General features: G+C 41.0%; 1 protein-coding gene across 3 annotated transcripts in view; it reads left to right on the plus strand.

Moving 5' to 3' along the window:
• Positions 1-21,790, plus strand: part of SGMS2 (sphingomyelin synthase 2) — an 87,202-nt gene that overhangs the window by 26,807 nt on the left and 38,605 nt on the right. Inside the window, exon 1 of one of the 3 annotated variants that reach the window (XM_047092105.1) lies at positions 989-1,272. The exons of the other annotated variants lie outside the window; for them this stretch is intronic. The gene's annotated coding sequence lies outside the window, so the exon portion shown is untranslated. Of the gene's footprint in view, positions 1-988; positions 1,273-21,790 lie in introns of those variants that run through there. 3 annotated transcript variants of the gene reach the window in all.

The following is a 21,790-nucleotide window of genomic DNA, read 5'->3' on the forward strand; positions in this document are numbered from 1 at the left end:
ATTTATTTATTTGGTCAGCATCACCATCCCATTTTGTGGCAGCCCATTAGAGTCTGGGTGGTGCCTCAGATTCTACCCTCAGCACTTCTAGTTTACATCTAGATGCTCAGCTCTAGCCCTTACCCCCAAAATGTGTTCATCATGCCAGGCCTCTGGGTGCTTTGCTTCATCTTCCTTTGTCTTGCTCAAGATTCAGTTACATAAAGTTCTATTAGTGTGCCTCCCTCATTTCACTTCCTTCTTTCTTCTTCCTCTTTTCCATTTATTCCTGATACTTTCTTTTTGTTTTAAGTTTTTTTGTTGTTTGTTTGTTGTTTTGAGAGACAGAGACAGCATGAGTAGGGGGAGGGGCAGAGAGAGAGAGAGAACCCCAAGCAGGCCCCAAGCTGCCAACACAGAGCCCAATGCAAGGGTCAAACTCCCAAAGCTCTGAGATCATGACCTGAACCAATACCGAGAGTCAGACACTTAACCGACTGAGCCACCCAGGCACCCCTATTCCTGGTACTTTAATTGGTCTTCTATTTGGACACCAAATAACTCTTTGGAGCCCCGAGAGTTGACTTTCTTGACCCTCATTTTGTTCTCTGAACATCATCCTTCATCTAATACTTAAAAGAAGACCTTGAAAGATGTTGCTCTGTGAAATAAGGATTATGTAAATATACCAAAATGTAATTTGCCCTGGGATTGCTTTGAAGGAATGTTGGAAGCCTGTTGGGTGAGACTGTAAGATGGGTGATGAAGCACAAGGGTAAACTAGATTATTTTTTAAAGCAAGTTTTTAATTTTTTTTAATGTTTATTTATTTTTGAGAGAGAGAGACAGAGACAGAGCATGAGTGGGGGAAGGGCAGAAAGAGAGAGAGGGAGACATAGAATCCGAAGCAGACTCCAGGCTCTGAGCCGTCAGCACAGAGCCGGACACGGGGCTCAAACCCCCACAAACCACAAGATCATGAGCTGAGCGGAAGTCGGACGTTCAACCGACTGAGCCACCCAGGTGCCCCCAAACAAGTTTCTCACAAGAGAAGCAAACTGCTAATAACTAGTGAAGAAGCTAGAGGAAACAATCCTTAGAAATCTTAAGACCAAGGACAACAAAAGTGTGAGAGAGAAAAATAAAAACAGGAGGGAAATGGTCGCAGATCTAAAAGACTGGAATGGACTGGAATCTGGGGACTTCCTGAGCAGGAGACAAAGGGTCCGCATGGTTTAGCACTGGAGAGTGACTCAGGGGTAGCTCCTCCGCTCCATCTGTTACCCTCCTCAGGTATGTACAGTATACTGTAGGATCCCAGTGGTTTCAGCTGTAATGCTTACGTGTATCCTGAGGAGTTACTCTGCCTTCAAAGTCCTCTCTCCGTGACCAGAGGTGAACTCTCTAATAACAGCCTCCTCCCACATTTGCTTCCATCTTAGTTCATGCTTATCCGTGTCTCATTTCATTTTTACTTCTAGCTTCATTTTTATTTCAGAAGACAAGATTTTATTTGAGCAGGAGTAATCATAGCACATATGTACATGTTGCTTTAATTTTATGAACTATATAATTATGCCATATTTAACCAGAGAGGCTGGCCTCTTTGCTACCCAGTGGTACATTACCACAAATGGCATCTTGCTATAAAGAAAACTTTTAAGTTTCCAGGACAGAGTATTTTTATTTGCTTACCCCACGCACAGTGACCAAAATGAAAACTCGGGTTTATTATTTTTATCCTTAGTACATAATGATATTAAACAGACTTTGTGCTTATGATAAATGGTTGTTGTTTTTTTTTAAAGAGACTGTTAATATGGTAACTGATATTTGGAAGTTTGTGTTGGGAGATTTAGCCTCATCTTTTCTTTTTAACTTTGTAATTATAATAATAACTCATGTTTTATTTTAGAAAAACTTAAACCTGGATAAGAAGGAAATTTTAAATCACACATAAATCTATCACCTGTTGCATTTATGTTTACACATGCCACTTTATAGGATAGATAGGGTCATATACATATTATTGTTGTGTCCTCATGAATTCTCCTGAACCTCTTGTCCCTCCCCATTAAACACAGTAAGGAAGTATATTTCAGAATTCCACTGTGTCCATCCACCACAGTTTAAGCAATCCCCTATTGTTGGACACTTAGTTATTATCAGCTTTTTACTGTTGTTAATGTTCTTAGAAGCTCAGAGCTAAATCTTGGCTCACATTCTTAGGGTGTTTGTAAAATATAAGAAATGTATTTTACAGTGGTCCTGGAGAGGAGTTTGATGATTTGGGTTTTGTTTTTTAGCCAATTCAATATGTAAAAACGTGGTATCTCACTTTTTGATTTGGGTTGCTTTGCTCACCAATAAGGTTAGACACTTTCTTACTTTCTTTTTTTTTTTTTCAACGTTTTTATTTATTTATTTATTTGGGACAGAGAGAGACAGAGCATGAACGGGGGAGGGACAGAGAGAGGGAGACACAGAATCGGAAACAGGCTCCAGGCTCCGAGCCATCAGCCCAGAGCCCGACGCGGGGCTCGAACTCACGGACCGCGAGATCGTGACCCGGCTGAAGTCGGACGCTTAACCGACTGCGCCACCCAGGCGCCCCTTTCTTACTTTCTTTAAAATGTTTTTTAAATATTTATTTCTGAGAGAGAGAGAGAGAGAGAGACAGAGCATGAGCATGAGCATAAGCATAAGTAGGGGAGGGGAGGGGCAGAGAGAGAGGGAGACACAATCTGAAGCAGGCTGTAGGCTCCCAGCTGTCAGCGCAGAGCCCAGTGTGGGGCTCGAATTCACAAACTGCGAGATCATGACCTGAGCCAAAGTTGGCTGCTTAACCAACTGAGCCACCCAGGCGCCCCGGCACTTTCTCCCTTTCAATATTAAAGTATAAAGGGGTTATTTTTTGTTGTTGTTGCAGAAGATATGAAAGCATTTCTTAAAGTTTCACTGTTGTGACCGTCTTGTCATTTCTTAGGACTTTTACTCGAAGGAGTTTAGGAGTTCAGCTGTAACAATAACACCTTTGTGTCATGAAGGAAAGGACTAGATTGGCAATCATTTCTTCACGGAAGACCTAACAGAAAAACTGTAGAAAGCAGAGATTGCAAGACACAGGGCTTTTTAATCTGTTGTTCAACCTCTCTAGCCTTAAAAAAATTTGACTCCTATTTCTGGGATGTTTTGAATGCAGCCTGTATTAGGCAGAGGGAAGTACAGAGTGACCTTTCAAGATATTTTAAATTTAAGGGTCTATAATTAGAAAACCCTATTTGAGTTCTCATAACACAATTTTACTCTTAAAGCACCCATCTGAATTGGTGGGTCGTTCCTGCCCCTCCTTTTCTCCTTCCCTCTCTCACTCGTATCTGCTATATGTACATCCACGGATTCTGCTTCTGAAAATATTCAAGGCATCAAATTTGTCGGTTTTATAATATTAAAATGCTTTCCTGTCGTCACCCCGCCCCACCCTTCATAGGATTACTTCAATGACTTCCATAATTATCTGATTTGCAAGTAGCTTGCATGGGAGTCTTCAGGATCATAGCTGGACTGTTTTACAAAGAGCGAGTTAGGCTGTGAACAAATAGTCATTGACTGTGTGCCAGGGACAGCAGAAAACCTGGCAGATATGGTCCCTTCCCTCATAGAGTTTACAGAAAAGAGACAAGTAAATCTTTACTAATAATTTACTGCATAATTAAAATTACCACTGTTACGATGGAGAAAAAGAATAGAGTAATGTGGAGTTGGTGAACGGGGCCACAATCCAGTCTGGAAGAATCAAGAAAGCCTTCTTGGAGGAAATGATGCTTGTCCAAGGGTGCGTAGGGATAAGTTATACACATCCTCTCTTGCTCTGCTTCCTTGCCTGTGAATTGCACGTGAATTTATCTATTTCTGCTTTCTTTGGTGGCTTTGACAATACCTCACAAGTATTAAAAGGAAAATACGTTGCCATAGTTAACAATTTGAAGATTAACACTATGTCAACTGAAGAAAGATGCTTAAACAACTAGCCTTAAAAACAGCATACTTTGCCTGATGGGTTGAAAAAGGTTGACAAACCACTGGGATACAGTCTTATCCATAGGACTTGGGGGGATAGTTCAGTGGCACCATAGATTGCACGTGAGGTGTGGGAATATCTGAAGGGACAAAGGTCCTTTTCTAGCTAAGGTTTTCTAATAACTAATTTTTTAAATAAAAACTTCTCTTTTTCAGCTGATATTTTACATTCCAACTTACATCACAATGAAATGTGCCTTAACCACAGTGGCTTTTGTCGTTTGGAAAATCTCCATGTTTTACTGCCAGGTAGAGCCTGAGATGACTATGACAAAAGGAATATTCTCTTAAATTGTTTAATCCCCTGAGACGATTATGGCTGTTCTTTGCCAGACAACAGCTCTCAAGTCCATTAGACTTAAAACCAGATGCTTCTAGGGAAAGTCGCTTTCAATGCATCAGGTTACTTAAGGTTTCTTTCTTTCTTTTTTTTTTTTTTAATATGGCTGCATTTTGTCCATCTCCTGATGTTGGAGAATTTGTTTTACAAATCTGGAGCGGTCTCCTCCTCATCTCTTATCAGAAGCATGGCTCAAGGAAATGGAAGTAAAGGATGCATTTCTGATGCAGGTGTATCCCTGAAACGAACCAGACCATCAGAGCAGCTTATCTGTATCATGTTGCCTTGGCTTCCTACTAAAGAAACTCTAGAGAGTTCTGCTTTGGAATGTATGGAGGGATACCCTGGAAAACCATCATATGACGTCAGACGATGGTCTCCCTGGTCTGCGTTATTGCTTATGGCTGGCCTCCTGTGTAGAGACCCGCAGTGAGTGTATTTCTTGAGCTAAATGTCAAGAAAAGCTTTGGTCCCCTGGGGAATGAAACACGGCTCCCCACTTTGTCCCAACACATGCAGATATGGCGATCCATACGCTGTCTCTCTGAGTTTAGAGAATTTTGTTTCGTCTCTCTTCCTTATACAAAGGAAGTGAGAACCTAACACACAGCCCAGCTCGGCATGAGCTTTTGTCACATTGTAGGACTTGGTACATTCTGTTACCTCATCTCTATTTTAGTTATTTAACAGTAGTACACAATATGCCAGGTGCTATTTCTGAGCTCCATAAATATGAATTCCTTCAATCCTCTTAAAGACCCCATGGAGTTAGTACTGTTGCTATCCCACTTGTAGACCAGGAAACTGAGGCACAGAGAGGTTAAGTATCATTCCTGGAGTCACACAGGTGCTGATTGTGAAGTTAGGTGTCAGAGCCCTTGTTCATAAGCCACCCCCACCTCCCAGCTTTGCTACCTTAACAGTGATTGCTTACCAGGAGCAGGTGCAACAATATTCAGTCACAGGCAATACCTCTCCTTCTTCCACTCTATCTTGTGACCAAGAACCCCTGGTCTGGATCTACCTCACTCTGATTCTACGTTACTCTTCTTTTTTTTTTTTTTAAATTTTTTTAACGTTTATTTATTTTTGAGACAGAGAGAGAGCACGAATGGGGGAGGGTCAGAGAGAGGGAGACACAGAATCCGAAACAGGCTCCAGGCTCTGAGCTGTCAGCACAGAGCCCGACACGGGGCTCGAACTCACGGACCGCAAGATCATGACCTGAGCCGAAGTCAGCCGCTCAACCGACTGAGCCACCCAGGCGCCCCAATGTTACTCTTCTTATAGTAGCATTTTCTTTTGTAAGTTATATCATTTACTTTATTCCTTTAGGAAATCATGCATAGTACATATATTTCAAATTACAGTAAATCATAAACTTTAGTGGCATTTTTTAAAACTGCGTCTTAACATGCTACTACGTTAGCATGTGTACATAAGAGTTTTTGGAATAGTAACCATGAATTTGCATTCTGTCATCCACCCCCTCTTTACCCATTCTTCTTTTTGACAAGGGGGCACTTTTTTTTTTTTTAATTTATTTTTGAGTGAGAGTGTGCATGAGCAGGTGGGGGAGGGGCAGAGAGAAAGAGGAGGAGAGAGAAATCCCAAGCGGGCTCCACACCACCAGCATGGAGCCTGGTGTGGAGCTCGAACTCAGGACCCGTTAGATCGTGACCTGAACTGAAGTCGGAGGCTTAACTGACTGAGCCACCCAGGCGCCCCAATAAGGGGACGTATTTTAAGTTTGACTAGATGAAAGGCACCATGTTAGCTATGTAATTGAAAAAAAAAATCTGCAAGCCAAATATATTATTATGTCATGAATACCAAGTTATAAACAGTTACAGTCTATTTAAAAAATCCATGAAAAGGTTGCAGCAGCTGTATGTATTTCAAAGAGAGTCTTCCACCATTTTGTGTGGAAGTGACCAAGTGTGCACCCCCGAGCAGCCTGGGGTTCCTGGATGCTTACTTTGCCCTGTGTGTAGGCAGTACCTCCACCTGGCCCGTAAAACCTCGGTGACCTGGCCTCTGCCCTCCACTGTGCTTTGGTCCTCCTCTGATCACAGTGCTTCAGCATTGCATGCATGACTTTCCAGTCTTTAAACCGCCTGGCTCATTCCTGCCCCAGGGCTTTTGAACCAGTTGCTCCTTTGGCCTGGAGTGCTCTTCTTCCTTGGCTGCCCAACCCCCTCCTCCCCCACAATTACTGTCTTAAATAGCATCCTCTGCATCCCTGACCACTTGCTCTAAATGAGCCACACCAACCTTGCTGTGATTCTGATTGACTTCTCTCAGTGGCATTTATCACAGTCTTCTTGTTTATCTATGTGTTTGTTGGCACATTTCCACGTGAGCATCACAAGGGACAGGAATCTGCCCACCTTCATTGCTCCACCTCTGAACAGGGTCTGGCAGGTATTAAATGTCAGGGGAATGACTGGCCAAGAGTTGCATTTCTCCTCCTGAAATGCTGGTACCTGTTAGAGTCCGTGTTCTCCTGGTGACTCTTCCAGGAGGACAGTATTAGCTCTTTATTTCACCTCCATCCCCAGAAAACCAACAAAACGTAACAACAAAGCATCTTTCTTATTGAACCTCTCACTCTTCCCGTCCTTTTAGAGCTGTCAGCCTCTGCCCTATACCACTCTTCGCAGAAAGGATCTGCTATGAGACCTCGGGTGTTGCCTGCTGCATGAACCAGGGTGGGGCTCAGCGTGCTACCATTTGCAAACAGTAGGTTCAGTGCTTCCTGGTGCGAGATCATAAATACGATTTGCATCAGCTGACGGTTGGTTACCTACCAGTTGTCCTGAAACTTCTCTGTCTTCCCTTTCCAGTTAAAACATTCCATTAATGCCTTCACTGAGAATGTCCTCAGCAAAGTCTTAGAGTTCATGCTGATCCAGGTGCTGGCATGTTTCCTCACTCATTGGATTGTTGCCTTAAATGACAGTAAGAGATAGAGGGAGCACCAAAACCTCCTAATCTCTCTGCATTACTAATGGCCAACAGACAGCACTCAGGAACCACCTCAAGTATGCATTAAGAAAATGCTTCAAAGGAACATCAGTCAGGTGTGCACCTATTTAGCCACATTACTGAAATTACTACTAGCAGAGTTATTTAGTTTTTATAGTCATTTAAACCAAGGTTAGAAAGGCATGGTAGTCATACCCCTTCTGGACTCACTGAGGAGGAAACTTTCTCTTTTAGGATTGACATTGTGCAATTCAGTTCACTGTCTAGACTGATTTGAATTTAATTTGAAGGAGAATTTTATTTCTAACTAAAAAGAGCAGTAACATTTTTAATGCAAAATATTTTCTCTATGCTGCTTGTGGGCAGGCACCTTACGATTGGGGGTTCATTGCTTCTTTTAGCCATTCTTTTTTTTATCATTACTAATTAGTGTGGTGTTTGCCTAAAAAGACTTCAGCCCTGAGATGGACTCCAAGGCCTTATAATCCCAAGTTAATTAAAAATAAATTTTTATGAATATTTAAGAGTCCTCGTTCAGCACAGCATTCTATAGGCTTGTTTGTCTTCTGTAAAATTCAAAATAATCCTAGGAATGTTGCTAGGATTAGAATGCCTATATAGAGCCAATACTGGGCATGACAACTATTTCTAAATATTTGACCCCGATGATATCTCCCTCTTTGTCTGGTAGTGTCTGTTCCATTGAAGCTAGATGAAGAAAAGAATTCATTTATTCAACAAATACTTACTGAGCAATTTCTGTGTGCCAGGCGCTCTGTTCAGTGTTGCAAATAAGGCAGTGTACAAAACAAAATCCCTGCTTTCAGAAATTGAGCTTTTAAGAAGCTCCCAAATTTCCTCAGCAGGCATATGTTCAAAGGGAGGCATAGAGAACTTAATTCACTGTCAGCTGTCCTGGGGAGACCCCCTTCAAGATGGCAGGCAGACTCAAGATGCAAAGGAGAGAGCGGGAACCGGATTTGGAAAAGAAGATAAAGCAATCTTATGTTCTAGTTTAACCACTGCAGAAATACAGAAGCCTATTAAAAAAACACACGCATGCAAAAAGGTGCCAAGGGATATGACCTGGACTTAGAAAAGACAGAAGGGTTACATGTCAAGGGTGTCATTTTAATATATATTTTTTTAGGTTCACAGATTCTGCCCCAATTCTGCCTCCACTACCCTCTCCCAGCCTGTTATTAGGGGCCCATGCATCCTTCCCGAGTTTCTGCATACACAGACAATATGAATGTGGTTTCATATTTGCCCTTTTCATAAAGTAAAAGATAGTAAACTGTACTTCTGTACAATGTATGTTTTTCTCCTAACATATGTAGGAGGGTTTAACAAATCAGTACTAAAAGAGCTTCCTCGTTCTTTTTTTTTTTTTTCCCCCCTCAACAGTTACAGAGTAGTCCATTGTATGGATGTACCACAATTTAAATAGTGACCTATTGATGGACACTTGGGTTGTGGCCAGTCCTTTGCTCTTAAACAATGCCACAATAAATAACTTTGTACATAGGTTATTCTGCGTGTACACAATTATATTCCAGAGCATATAATTTGCAGAGCTGAACTACAGGTCATAAGGTGTATGTATAATTTTCATAAGATATCTTGTCAGATTGCCTGCCAGAGGGAGTTTTTCTTATTCACATCCCTACTAGAAACTTGTGAAGGGTACCTGTTATCTGGGTCTGGATTTTATTGCCAATCTGGTAGGCTAAATGGTTTCTGAGAGTAGTTTCAATGTAGGAACACTATTTGTTCAGATTTTTCAGTGGTATTTTGGAAAAGAAGATGCTCAGAAAAGTAAATAGGACTAGAATTCAGCTTTTTTTTTTTTTATTGTACAAAAGGCTGTCTTAAATCTTCCGTTATGTAATTTAAGATCATGGTTGTCTACATTAAAAATGCTACATTTTAAATACTGAAAGTATATAGGATAAAAGTGCTTCTCAGGCTCAGGTGACCTGCTAAGAGTAAGACCTTTCTCCTATAATTTGGTCTTATATTGCTAATTGAAATCAGATGGAGAGACTGCTCTCCCTAGAGGCCTGCTTGCACCCTTGGCTCCTTGACTGGCGTCTGGGAACAGATTTGGGGAGGGTTCCCATCATTCCCTCGTTAGCGTGGCTCACTGTGCCTAAACTGTGCAAACAGTGCAGTTTCTGTTGAATACCCACTTGCATTCCAGGAGTGTGGAATTTGGGTACATGCCCAACAGCAGGTTTCTCTATGACCAGCCCCAGTAAAAATCCCAGACACTGAGTCACTAATGAGCTTCCCTGGTAGATGATATTTCACAGGTGTTGTCACAACTCAGTCAGTGCCAGGCAATTAAGCACAACCTGTGTGATACCAGTGGGAGAGGACCCTTGGAAGCTTGCTACTGATCACCTCTGGACTTCATCCCATGTGCCTTCTCCCTTTGCTGACTCTCTAGCCTCATGCTGTAACAAATCATAGCCATGAGTAGAACTACAGGCAGGGTCCTGGGAGTCCTCCTAGTGAATCACTGAACTGGAAGTGGTCTTGCACTATAGCTCAATCAGCTCTTAAAGACTTTAATACTCTGTCTGAGGTGTTCGTGGTGAGTGACACAAATATTGTTAGCATGCAGTTAATTGACCTTCGGCATTATATCTTCACTCGTAGTCTGTGTTCTCTTGTAAAATGTATAATTCCTCAGATTTCTGAACACTGATTTAGCATTTACATCTAACTAATGGAGGCAGCAAGAAGGCGGCTGATATCAGAGGGTTAGACATTTAATGGTGAATCCACAACTGGTTCTTTGGTCTTCCCAATGTCTACATTTAGGCTTCAATACCTTTTGCTTTAATTTTCTATAATTTGATTATTAAATAAATGGATTTACTCAAATTCCTTTGGACTCATGGCCATAGAAGTATAGTTAGGCAGTGTGATTTCTAACTATGCTCTGATTCTGAAGTTCTGAAGCTTATCTGCAAATCGTCCTGGAAACTTTGCTTAGGACAGCAGATTTTTGTCCAAATAGACATAAGGCCCAAAGATGGAAATAAAGCTTATTTTTGAATAATCATACAACTTTAGCATCCCACTTTAAATTTTAAATATTCAAATGGGAAACTGATAAGTGTTAAACAGAAAGATGTACAGTATTTGTGTAAGCTACTTTTCTTCAATAGACGGCTTCTAAAGAAAAGTGTTTATAGTGTTTAAAAATATTAAATGTAGTCTACAGCAATGGTTCTTAATGCTTGCAGTTGGTTGACTGGCATGTGTTTGATGACAGTGACCAAGATTGAATGACATCGTGGCAGCTGCTGCTCTTGGCCACATATAGTACCTCATGCCATTTACACAGCAACGGTATGAGGTAGCTACTTTTAAGTCCACTCGGAGACAGAGGGTTTAAGGACTTGCCCAAAGTTAAGTATTGGGTAGAACGTGATAGAATTAGAATTTGAATCTGAGTCCTCTCCACAGGCTGAGCGCTTAGCCACTCTCTTTCCAGGTCACATGGTAACATCTCACTGGCTCTACAGGAAACAGGTTACATGAAGAATCTCATACATTCACCCTTGGGTAGAGGAGTGACCTATTCATTTTCTGCTGAGTGTAAGAAATGCTCATCTCCTTGGTTTCTAAGTGTCAGGAATCCTAAGTGGGATCCTCATAAATTACAAAACTGAGCGTGTCCCTGATCCCATCATCCTGGGGCAAAATCCAAATATCATAAAAAGGTCTTATCAGGTTCTTCAGGAGCCTATCTTTCTCCATTTCAGCCAAGCTGACTTTCCTTCTGTTCCCATCCATACTAACCATATTCTCCTTTGTTCCTGAAGGCCTTTGCATATACTATTTCTCTGCCTTAAATAACCCCACCCCACCTTGCCTGATTTTTCTTCACTTTTCAGATCTGAGTTGAGAGGCCCTTTCTTCCAGGAAGCCTTACCTGATCTTTCCAAACTAAGGGGTATACCTTTGCAAGGTGTTCCTAGAGTCTTCTCCCTATGTTATAGTTACTTGTTTTTCTGACAGCAAGCTCTGTAAAGGCAGGGACAATGTCTGTCTGGTTCACCTGATGCTAATGAAAGTTCTTTTGTGACTGAAACTTGCATGAAGCAGATGGTCAGCAACAAATTCATGAGCTTAAATCCTAAGCTTTCTGCTGGCACTTTCATTTCCCAAGCATAGCTCCATTTTGGGACTCTGAAGAACAGAGCTTACTCTCTATCCCCGGTTATATGCACAAGCCCAAACATGTGGGCTCCAGCAGGTTCACTTATCAACTACGAACCTCAAATTGGGCGAACCTGCTTTAGGCATGGTTAAGGACTTCAAAATACTTTGGAGGGCAATTTATCCCCATATTGCTTGCCAGTAGTAATTGTAACCAATTAGCCAGTTCTGGATAATGAAGGCATCTTTTTCTTAAGCCTGCCATGGAGTTTGGCAGACTTCAAGAAGTTTTTAGATATGGAAAGATTTTTTTTCCCTAAAATATGCCTTTCAAAAAAAGTTTTGGAGAAAATTTTTGGAGAAAAGTTTTAACATATGTTTAAGATGAAAATCTTTGCCAAGTACATTTATGTATCCCTTTTATACCTATCGAGAACAAAATAAAATTTATATCCTGTATTAGATTTTAATAGATCTGGTATATAGATACCAGGCATACTGGAACCCCTTTGTTAGGATGAATATTACTTAGTGCAGGGAAGAAAAAAGAAAACTTCCTAAACTACATTTGTACCCTTCAGTCTATAAGCAATATGTCTGTAAGTCCAATAAATTTAGGATTCAGGACTTTCCCATCAAGATTAGAGGTGCCATTTAGGTACACTCTTAGGTCTTACTCTCCATGTCTATAGCAGGTATGGCTGAAAAGAAGGACCAAAAAAAACCCCACAGTCTGGTATATGTGTATGTGTGTGTCTTTTTTGAAGCCACTTTTCCTCCTTTGAATATTTAATAAATAGAAATCACTAGGAGAAATGGTGGGTCTGTAAAATATTAGGGGAATAGTAATAACTACTGGAGAATTTACATGAAGTGCAAGTCCAGAGTGTTTTATTCTGGAGCGTTTTGGCTAAAGCATGCATGCTAACTTAAATTTGAAGGCAAAGATCAGTGAGGTGACCGTAGGCCCGCTATGACCTCTCCATATATTCATATTCTGTTTGAAAGTAAATCCCTTCAAGTCTGATGCTACTTATATTTGCTCATCAATTCTTTCAGGTAATAAAGACAGGTATGTGTGTAAGTGTAAAAGTTTTTCTGGCCTAGAATGTGGCCCACCAAATGAGTCAACTCTATTTTCCTGAAAAAATTCTTAAGTATGAGGTCAAAATTAGTGATTCATCGCTGTTTAGGAATATGTTATATTAACTGAATTCATGAAAGGACTAAGTTCTCAGAGGGATGGCGTGTAACTTCCACGACTGCATATAATTTCAATTCACTTTTACATATAAGAATTTTGTAATTACTTTTGTCTTGAACTTTTTCCTTTAGAACTCAGTAGGGAAAATAATGTAGCCTGTATTTCAGCTACAAAGGATCTGTTGATTCTATGCACAGCATACTATATTTTGAATTCCCTGACTTGGAGAGAATTGAAGGGGCCTATACTAACAGTGGCATGTGAGAAGGAACAGTGTCAAGGTTAAACATGAAATCAACCATCTAGGGCCGGTCATGCTGAATAAATATCTGCCCTGGGTCTGAGTGTACCTGTGTGTGAGTCACCTTCCTCCTGCCAAACACAAACAGGTTACTAGGCAACAGGAGTGATTCAGACACTCTGGACACCTCACCATAGTGAAATGTCCATCCACAATATTTCCAGGAAATGTCCCTCTTATAAGTCACTGGGGAGTGGGATAAACATTCACACAGGCACTGAAGGCATCAGATGACCTAGAGCTCAAAGCTGTGGGTTAGAAGGTGGGGCTGGCTAATATTTGAAAGGAAATCACCTCAACGGGCAAACAGACTGTTACCTGCATGGTAACTGGGGAGGAAGTGTGGAGGAGGGAAAGATGAGATCTCTCTCCCCAGAAGGATTCATGAGGAAGGAAATCCGTTTCTCTTAAGGAAAAAAATAGCACATTCCTAATTGTGGAAATAGACCAAAATCTCAGAGAATCACAACATAGCAGAGTGGCTAAGAAGAGCATGGACTCTGGAGCCAGATTACTTGGATTCAAATCTTCTGGGCCACGTGCTAGATTTCTGGGTTTCACTTCCTCATGCCACAGATGGAGGTGATAATGGTACCTACCCCACGAAGTGGGTGTGCATGTTAACAGGCACATGTGGTAATAACACTAAATATTATTAACATTAATATTTGGGAAGCACCAGTGTCTATTATCATAAGCTCTGGTGAGTGTTACCGTGCTTCCCATCCTCTAGACAACTCCCTAAGGGGCAGGGGCAGAATTGTGAAGGAATGAAGGAAAACCCAAAAAGGAGAACTTTTATTTTACTTTATTTTTCTTTAAAAAAAATGTTTTTTTTTTCGGGGCGCCTGGGTGGCGCAGTCGGTTAAGCGTCCGACTTCAGCCAGGTCACGATCTCGCGGTCTGTGGGTTCGAGCCCCGCGTCGGGCTCTGGGCTGATGGCTCAGAGCCTGGAGCCTGTTTCCGATTCTGTGTCTCCCTCTCTCTCTGCCCCTCCCCCGTTCATGCTCTGTCTCTGTCTGTCCCAAAAATAAATAAATGTTGAAAAAAAAATTTAAAAAAAAAATGTTTTTTTAATGTTTATTTTGAGAGAGAGGGAGAGACAGCGCATGAGCAGGGAAGGGGCAGAGAAAGAGGGAGACACAGAATCCACAGCAGGCTCCAGGCTCTGAGCTGTCAGCACAGAGCCCGACATAGGGCTCGAACTCACGAATGAACGGTGAGATCATGACCTGAGGCGAAGTCGAATGCTTAACCGACTAAGCCATCCAGGTGCCCCAAGGAGAACTTTTAAGGAATCATTTATGCTTTTATCATTTTGAGAGCTGCAATTAATAAAAATTATAATTATAGCATCCTTTAAGAAAGTTCTCCAACGGTTTTCAGCATTATGTACTTTGAAAGTTATTTATATATTGAAAACCTACATCAGGATTATGCAGGGAGAGGGGGATATAATCACAGAGGTTCCTTGTGGGGTTCTGAGGCATCTATAATGTTCTGAAGCAATATACACGAGTTTTTGTGTTCTATTTCTTATACCTTATGCTATGTCCCCCTTATATAAGATACATTATAATAAGGATTGAAGTCGCACTAAGTAAAGCATCATAAGTTGGGTGAAATTTTTGGGCTTTGTAGCATGTATGGAAATCCTAATTATGCGGACACGTTATTGACTCCTTTAGGAGGTTCTTTGGAGAACAGGGAGATAGATCTGGTGTCTTTGAGTGTGTGAGCTGATACATTCATTCATGGCCACTCTGATGCTCTAGAAGCCAGGCACTTGGTTGGTGGCCAGCCATACTGCCACAAGGCAGACGTGGACTGCCCTTGAACCTCCCACCCCAGCAGAGATAACCTGCAGTAGGTGCAAACTGCAAACCCTTCAGAACTAGACAAAAGAAATGGGAGGAGCTTCTGTAAGGGGAGGAAGCCATGGCATTAATCCCAATTACATCTCTGAAGAGTCCTAACTTCCCTTGAATTTATTCCTTGAAGGAAAACAGAGTGTTACCAGACTCTGTTGAGAATATGTTGCTGCCCTTTGGCCTAGTGGGACAGCAGTGCCTGGATGATGTTCGATCATCTGTAGCGATTCAGCAGTGCTGTGAGGGAGTTGTGAGATAGGAACCTTTCTTCTTCCTGAACTTGTAGAGAGGCTCTCTCTGGTTCTGTCAGGTGGGAGTTTTTCCCAAGGAAGGATCTGCCATAAAATCAACAGGATGAAAGGGATTGGGGGGGGGGGTGGCTCTCAGGATTATCTCAAAGGCTAGCCATATTCATTCATTAAAATTATTTCAATGCCCTGGCCAACGGTACACCTAAGTAACTAACACCATTTTATTCAGCAACTATGAAGATGTGTTACCAAAACAACAGCCTGGTGACTTAAGGTTAACTTTTGGATCTCTATAAAAAGTAGGAGACATGCCCATTTAACTCTAAAATTTTCTGACTTTTCTTGAAGCCACAGTAGTGCTCATGAAATTTAGCACTGAACAGTAGAATCCATTTTATATGCAGTCTCATACCTTGAATAACTTCCTGAGTGTAGAATGTTGATTTGGGGAAAGTTTTTAAGCTTGGCTTTATAACGAACGTAGAGTTTTTTCTATTAATTTAGATTTTCAGTCTTCATCAGGAATCTTTGTTACTTGGTGGAAAACGGTATTAACCATTCATAAAAGATTACTGAGCGTATATAACTTATTTTCAAAAATAGAAGCCATAAATCATGTTTCCGATGGTTCAAAAACTTTGATGGAACTCACTTTATTTTAAAATTTGAGGGAAGGGGCACCTGGGTGGCGCAGTCGGTTGAGCGTCCGACTTCAGCCAGGTCACGATCTCGCGGTCCGGGAGTTCGAGCCCCGCGTCAGGCTCTGGGCTGATGGCTCGGAGCCTGGAGCCTGTTTCCAATTCTGTGTCTCCCTCTCTCTCTGCCCCTCCCCCGTTCATGCTCTGTCTCTCTCTGTCCCAAAAATAAATAAACGTTGAAAAAAAAATTTTTTTTTAAAAATAAATAAAAAAATTAAAAAAAATAAAATTTGAGGGAAGACTTTGATATTTTAATTAAGAAAGCTCTAATATGTGGGGCGCCTGGGTGGCTCAATTGGTTAAATGTCCCACTTTGGCTCAGGTCATGATCTCATGGTTCATGAGTTCAAACCCCACATTGGGCTCCGTGCTGTCAGCATGGAGCCTGCTTCAGATCCTCTGCCCTCCTTTCGGTCTCTGCCCCTGTCCCGCTGGCTCACACACACGCCCTCTTCTTTCTCTCTCTTTCTCCCTCAAAAAGAAATTAACATAAGAAAAAGAAAAAGAAAAAAAGAAAAAAGAAAGAAAGAAAGAAAGAAAGAAAGAAAAGCTCTAATACGTGACCTTCTGCATGTCCAATATTTGGTTCAGCGTGTGTGTGTTTTCTGTCTGTATGTGTCTGTGTGTATGGTTGTGGGTGTGTATGTGTGTGTTGTCTGAGGTTAACACTGAAATAATAGTCTGCTAACCAGAAAAAAAAAAAAAATCAAATCAATGATTGCTAATCCATTACCAGAGAAGTCTAGTCTTACTTGATATTGTAAGTTGTCTGCCTTTAAACAGACATTCTATTAATGCTAGTAGAATAGCTTAGCTCTTTAAATCAAGATATACTTTTTCAAGTTACTTGGGATATTTTTACTTCTCAATGTTAAATATTTTAGAACTGTTCCTGGTTTAACAATATATGGTTTACACTAACTTGTATTATATTATTTCTTAATTTTGGATCTGCATCCATATAATGGTCAATTGGTATAATAAAGCATAATACTTGGTTCTTTTGCATCTTTTGGTATTGGCCTCTGAGCTCACCTAATAACTTTGTGTTCTTTACCTTGCATCTAATTTAACCATCATTTGTTCTATGTGATGTGACCTTTCACTACAATCTTATAAAGTTATTTTCTTCAGTTTTGATGTCTTATTTCTTCTTTAATTAACCTGAAATCAGGAGCTCTTTGTTGAGATCTTATTTAATTGGCTTCAGCCCTGGTACAAAAAGGGTTCTCCATCAGCCCCCACCCCCACCCCACTGTAGACTTCTTACTCCATTTAGACAGCTAAGCAGTGAATGGAACCTAATGGATGTTTCTTGCATGAATTTATTTCCCTTTTCATGTGGCATATATTGACAAATATTATTTCTTATCATAAGGAACAAAGATAAACTATATTTTTATTGTAATATGCCAATGGCCAATCATTTGGCCTAGTTCCTTATTTGAGAATGTCAGAGAGGTAAGGCAGAAGGAACTGAGGACCAAAGAGATTGCTTCACTTCTTATCAAGTGGTAGAGTCAGAGTTAGAACCTGGACTTTAGGATTCTAAGATATTAATTACCATGTAAGTTCAACTTGTATTTAATTTGCTTCTGATATTATCAAGGACATGTTGTAGGGGTTGTGGTTGTTGAGTAAACTTTTATTGTTCATTATCTTAATAAACCCCTATGGACTGTTACCCATAAATTATCTATATCAAGCAAATTAAAATATCAAACATTTTTTTTTAATTTTTTTTTTCAACATTTATTTATTTTTGGGACAGAGAGAGACAGAGCATGAACGGGGGAGGGGCAGAGAGAGAGGGAGACACAGAATCGGAAACAGGCTCCAGGCTCCGAGCCATCAGCCCAGAGCCTGATGCGGGGCTTGAACTCACGGACTGCGAGTTCGTGACCTGGCTGAAGTCGGACGCTTAACCGACTGCGCCACCCAGGTGCCCCCAAACATTTTTATATCTTTGACAGAATCAATTTCTCGCTCATAGGACCAATCTCATGGTGGTGTTTTGACCTCTAAGAGGAATTACCTAGAGCATCCGATGGCTAGTTCATTCTTTATCCATAAGTTACCTTACCCTACTTCTTTATGTGAGAAATGGGACTTTTGTTTGCCTTCTTTTAGCTGTCTTTGTTGAGATCGCTAATGCATCTTTGCTTTCTTTTTTTTTTTTTTTTTTTTTCAACGTTTATTTATTTTTGGGACAGAGAGAGAGCATGAATGGGGGAGGGGCAGAGAGAGAGGGAGACACAGAATCGGAAACAGGCTCCAGGCTCCGAGCCATCAGCCCAGAGCCCGACGCGGGGCTCGAACTCACGGAGCGCGAGATCGTGACCTGGCTGAAGTCGGACACTTAACCGACTGCGCCACCCAGGCGCCCCTTTCTTTGCTTTCTTTTTATGGGATATATTTTTTAAGTGCGTTTATGTATTTTGAGAGAGAGCATGCATGCACGCACACATGCTGGGGAGGGACAGAGAGAGAGAGAGAGAGAGAGAGGGAGAGAGAGAGAATCCCAAGCAGGATCTGTGCTATCAGTCCCCCTGATGTGGGACTCAGTCTCTCCAAACATGAGATCATGACCTGAACTGAACCAGGAATCGGACCCTCAACTGACTGAGCCACCCAGGTGCCCTGGGATGATATATTTTTTTAATGTGGCAAAAGGTCTTAGAAATAAAATAATGGGACTCTATTAAATGAAACTGAAACCCAACATTGCTAAATTATGTACCCAGGATTAGTCATGGCCTATTTGTGACCAAATACATAGAGATAAGGATTCTGGTCTATTCTGATCCAGGACCTTGCCATGGTACCATTACTTTTTAAAATTTTAGCCACAGAACCCAGGTTTCAGATGAGATTTTGGGTTACCCCTCCAAAATAGAAAAGCAGAGTTCCTCTAGTTGAAGATGGGTCTGCATGGTCTCCCTGAGATTGTGCACTGTAATGTACTTCTTTCTTTCCAGTATAGTACACAGCACAGATAAAATGCATGGCCCTTCTCCACCCTTAGCACAACAAACTAAACTTGACCTGGTTCTGCTTTCCTGGAGCATTTCTGTCCCCTGTATCTCAAAGAGAATATAAATGAAAAAGTTGGGGGGGTGGGCACAGATGGTTGAGCATCTGACTCTTGATCTCAGCTCAGGTCTTGATCTCAAGGTCATGAGTTCAAACCCCTGCAGTGGGCTCCATGCTGGATGTGAAGCCTACTTGGGGGGGGAAAAAAAAAAAAGAAAAAGTTGGAGGAGGTGAGTTGACCGAGCGTGGGAGTCACAGCTATAAAGGAAATGTCAGGTCTTCCCCTTTGACTCTGGAACATTTTTACTCTGTGTCAAGAGGAAGCGGCAGAGGAGATCTGGCTATGAGAACCTACTATCTCTATGGTTGGCTCTTCAGATTTGGTAGGGGTTCACATTTCCTTTTCTTTGCTGAAGCCGTGTGCTCATTTGTAGATGTTTTTTTCTCAAAAAGTGGCAAAATGACATACTAAATTAGAACCATGTAAGTACCAAATGCTGGCTCCACTACTTAGTAGCTGGTGACGTTGGCTAATTCACTTAACTTCTATGTGCTCATTTGTAAAATATGGGTAATAATAATACCGATCGGAGTTGTGGTGAAGATTAAATAAGATAAGTAAAGCAATTAGAATAGTCTTGGGGAAATAATAAATACTACATAAGTGTTAGCTACCGCTCTTAGTCTTAAGTCTACACTATATTAATTTAAATCATTAATAGGATACAAATTCAAAAAATTTTCAACACTTAAATATTCCAACCTAGCATTAACTAAACTATTAATTAAATAGTTATTTATTTTCTTGGCAGAGAGAAGCTAGCATAAGAGGGGTAAATCCCAGCTAGCTTTGCATGATTATAATGTTGATAAAATTGTTTAAAATACATATTTGTAAAATACTTTTCCCAATAAAAGCTTTCTTTATGACACCCAGATATTGACTAAGTATGTAATTCACATTTGAAAGGCTTTATGATTATTAAATAGAATGTTTAATTAAAATGCTCTGGATTTTCTTACAATTGGCAAATTTTGAAGCAAAATCTGATTTGCATCTATAGAACACCATTTATAAGAGGTTTGTGTAGTAATTATGCATGAATACATAGGTCAACAGGCAGATGTAAAGAATAGTAACCGTACTGTGAAAATGTCGGACACAAAGGACCCCAGAAGGGAAGGTTAGTTTCTAACAAGCCCAAAGTTATAAATAGGCACTTGTTTTTAACTGGAGATTTGGGGAGATCCTGTGTCTCCCTCTCTCTCTGCCCGTCCCCTGCTTGTGCTCTCTCTTTCTCTCTCGAAACTAAATAAATAATAAACATTAAAAAAAAAAGATATAAAGTGACAAACAATCTTCTCCAAGAAGAAACTGAAGCAGCACAGTCACTGTGGGGAAGGACTGACCACTGACCATTTGAGCAGCTGTCCCTCTCTCTCTCTGGTTTTGTTCCCAGCCCATTTCCTGCTTTACTGGCTTTTTTAAAGCCCTTAAATGGCTCTCTGTGGCCAAAATCCATTGCTTATTTTGACTTAAAAAAAAACTTACAATAGACCATTTCAAGCAGTTATACTGAAAGTAGAGACAACCGTGTGGTGAACCTTATCAGCTACAACAACTGTCACAGGAAATCTTTTTCATCATCCCCCCCACCCCTGGATTTTTTTGAAGCAATCCCAATATCTCATCATCCATCTGTACCTATTTTGGTATGCCTCTTTAAGATAAAGGGTCTCTTTAGAACAAACAAAACACCTTACTGCCATTGTTCCTTCTAAACAAAATTAACATAATTTCCATAATAATAAATATCCAGTCAGGTCACCTTTCCTCAGTTATCTCAGTTTTTTGTCCAAGACTGCTTCTTAGAGGGTGTTGTGTCCTGACATTTGACATTGCTTACAAGGACCTTTGTAATCTGGCCTCTGCCTTCCTTTTACAGGCTTTGTTCTTGGGTTGAGTTTTTCCCTTTCCCTAAATTCTGTGCTCCCAGCAATATTTACTTAACTTCTGTTCCCTTTACTTGCAATGTCTCCTCTTATCAGGCCTTTACATAGAATGGGGTTTTTTAGCAACCTCTTCACCCTTACCCTCTTGGTTACATACCTGCCTCTCATGTGTCAGGTCTCAGTGTCAATGTCATTTCCTCCAAAAACCTTTCCTGCTACAATTTTTGGACCCAGAAATGAATTGTCAAGTACAGTACTCCTGGCCCAGTGAGGTTACAGAGCCCAGTGTCCCCTTTCCCCAAGTCTCCATTTAGTTTTTTTTAATGTTTATTTATTTTTGAGAGAAAGAGAGTGCAAGCAGGGGAGGAGCAGAGAGAGAGGGAGACACAGAATCAGAAGCAGGCTCCAGGCTCTGAGCTGTCAGCGCAGAGCTGGAAGCAGGCCTCGAACTCACAAACCCACAGGACCATGACCTGAGCTGAAGTCAGACACTTAACCGACTGAGCCACCCAGGTGCCCCTTGAGTTTATATCTTCTTAGGGAACCCTTCTCTCAATGTTTTCACTTTTCACTCTAATAGTACAAAATACAAGTGGTGCCTGATACTCCCAGCACTATATCAGCTTTCTTTTTTTTAGGTATCTTTTTGGTGGATGGATTTAATCCATTTAAAATTTGTTGTGGCTATTGATATCCTGCCCTGTGTAAGTCAGGATGTTCCTGACCTGAACTAAGCTGGAGAAAGCAGAGTTAAGGTGATGGGAGGAGGATTAAAATGGATAGGACCTAGAGTGATTGTCAGTGAGCAGAGGAGGGAGTTAGAAGCTGAGAGGATAGCTAAGATTTTGTTTATCCCACACTTAACCCCCCCCCCAAATGAACTCTTTTCTTCTCAGTGCTCCCCATCAACCCATAA

This window comes from Lynx rufus, unplaced genomic scaffold (genome assembly GCF_022079265.1).
Source record: "Lynx rufus isolate CCGP_SWC_20201006 ecotype Redwood Valley unplaced genomic scaffold, mLynRuf1.p SCAF_3, whole genome shotgun sequence".
Lineage (NCBI taxonomy): Eukaryota > Metazoa > Chordata > Mammalia > Carnivora > Felidae > Lynx > Lynx rufus.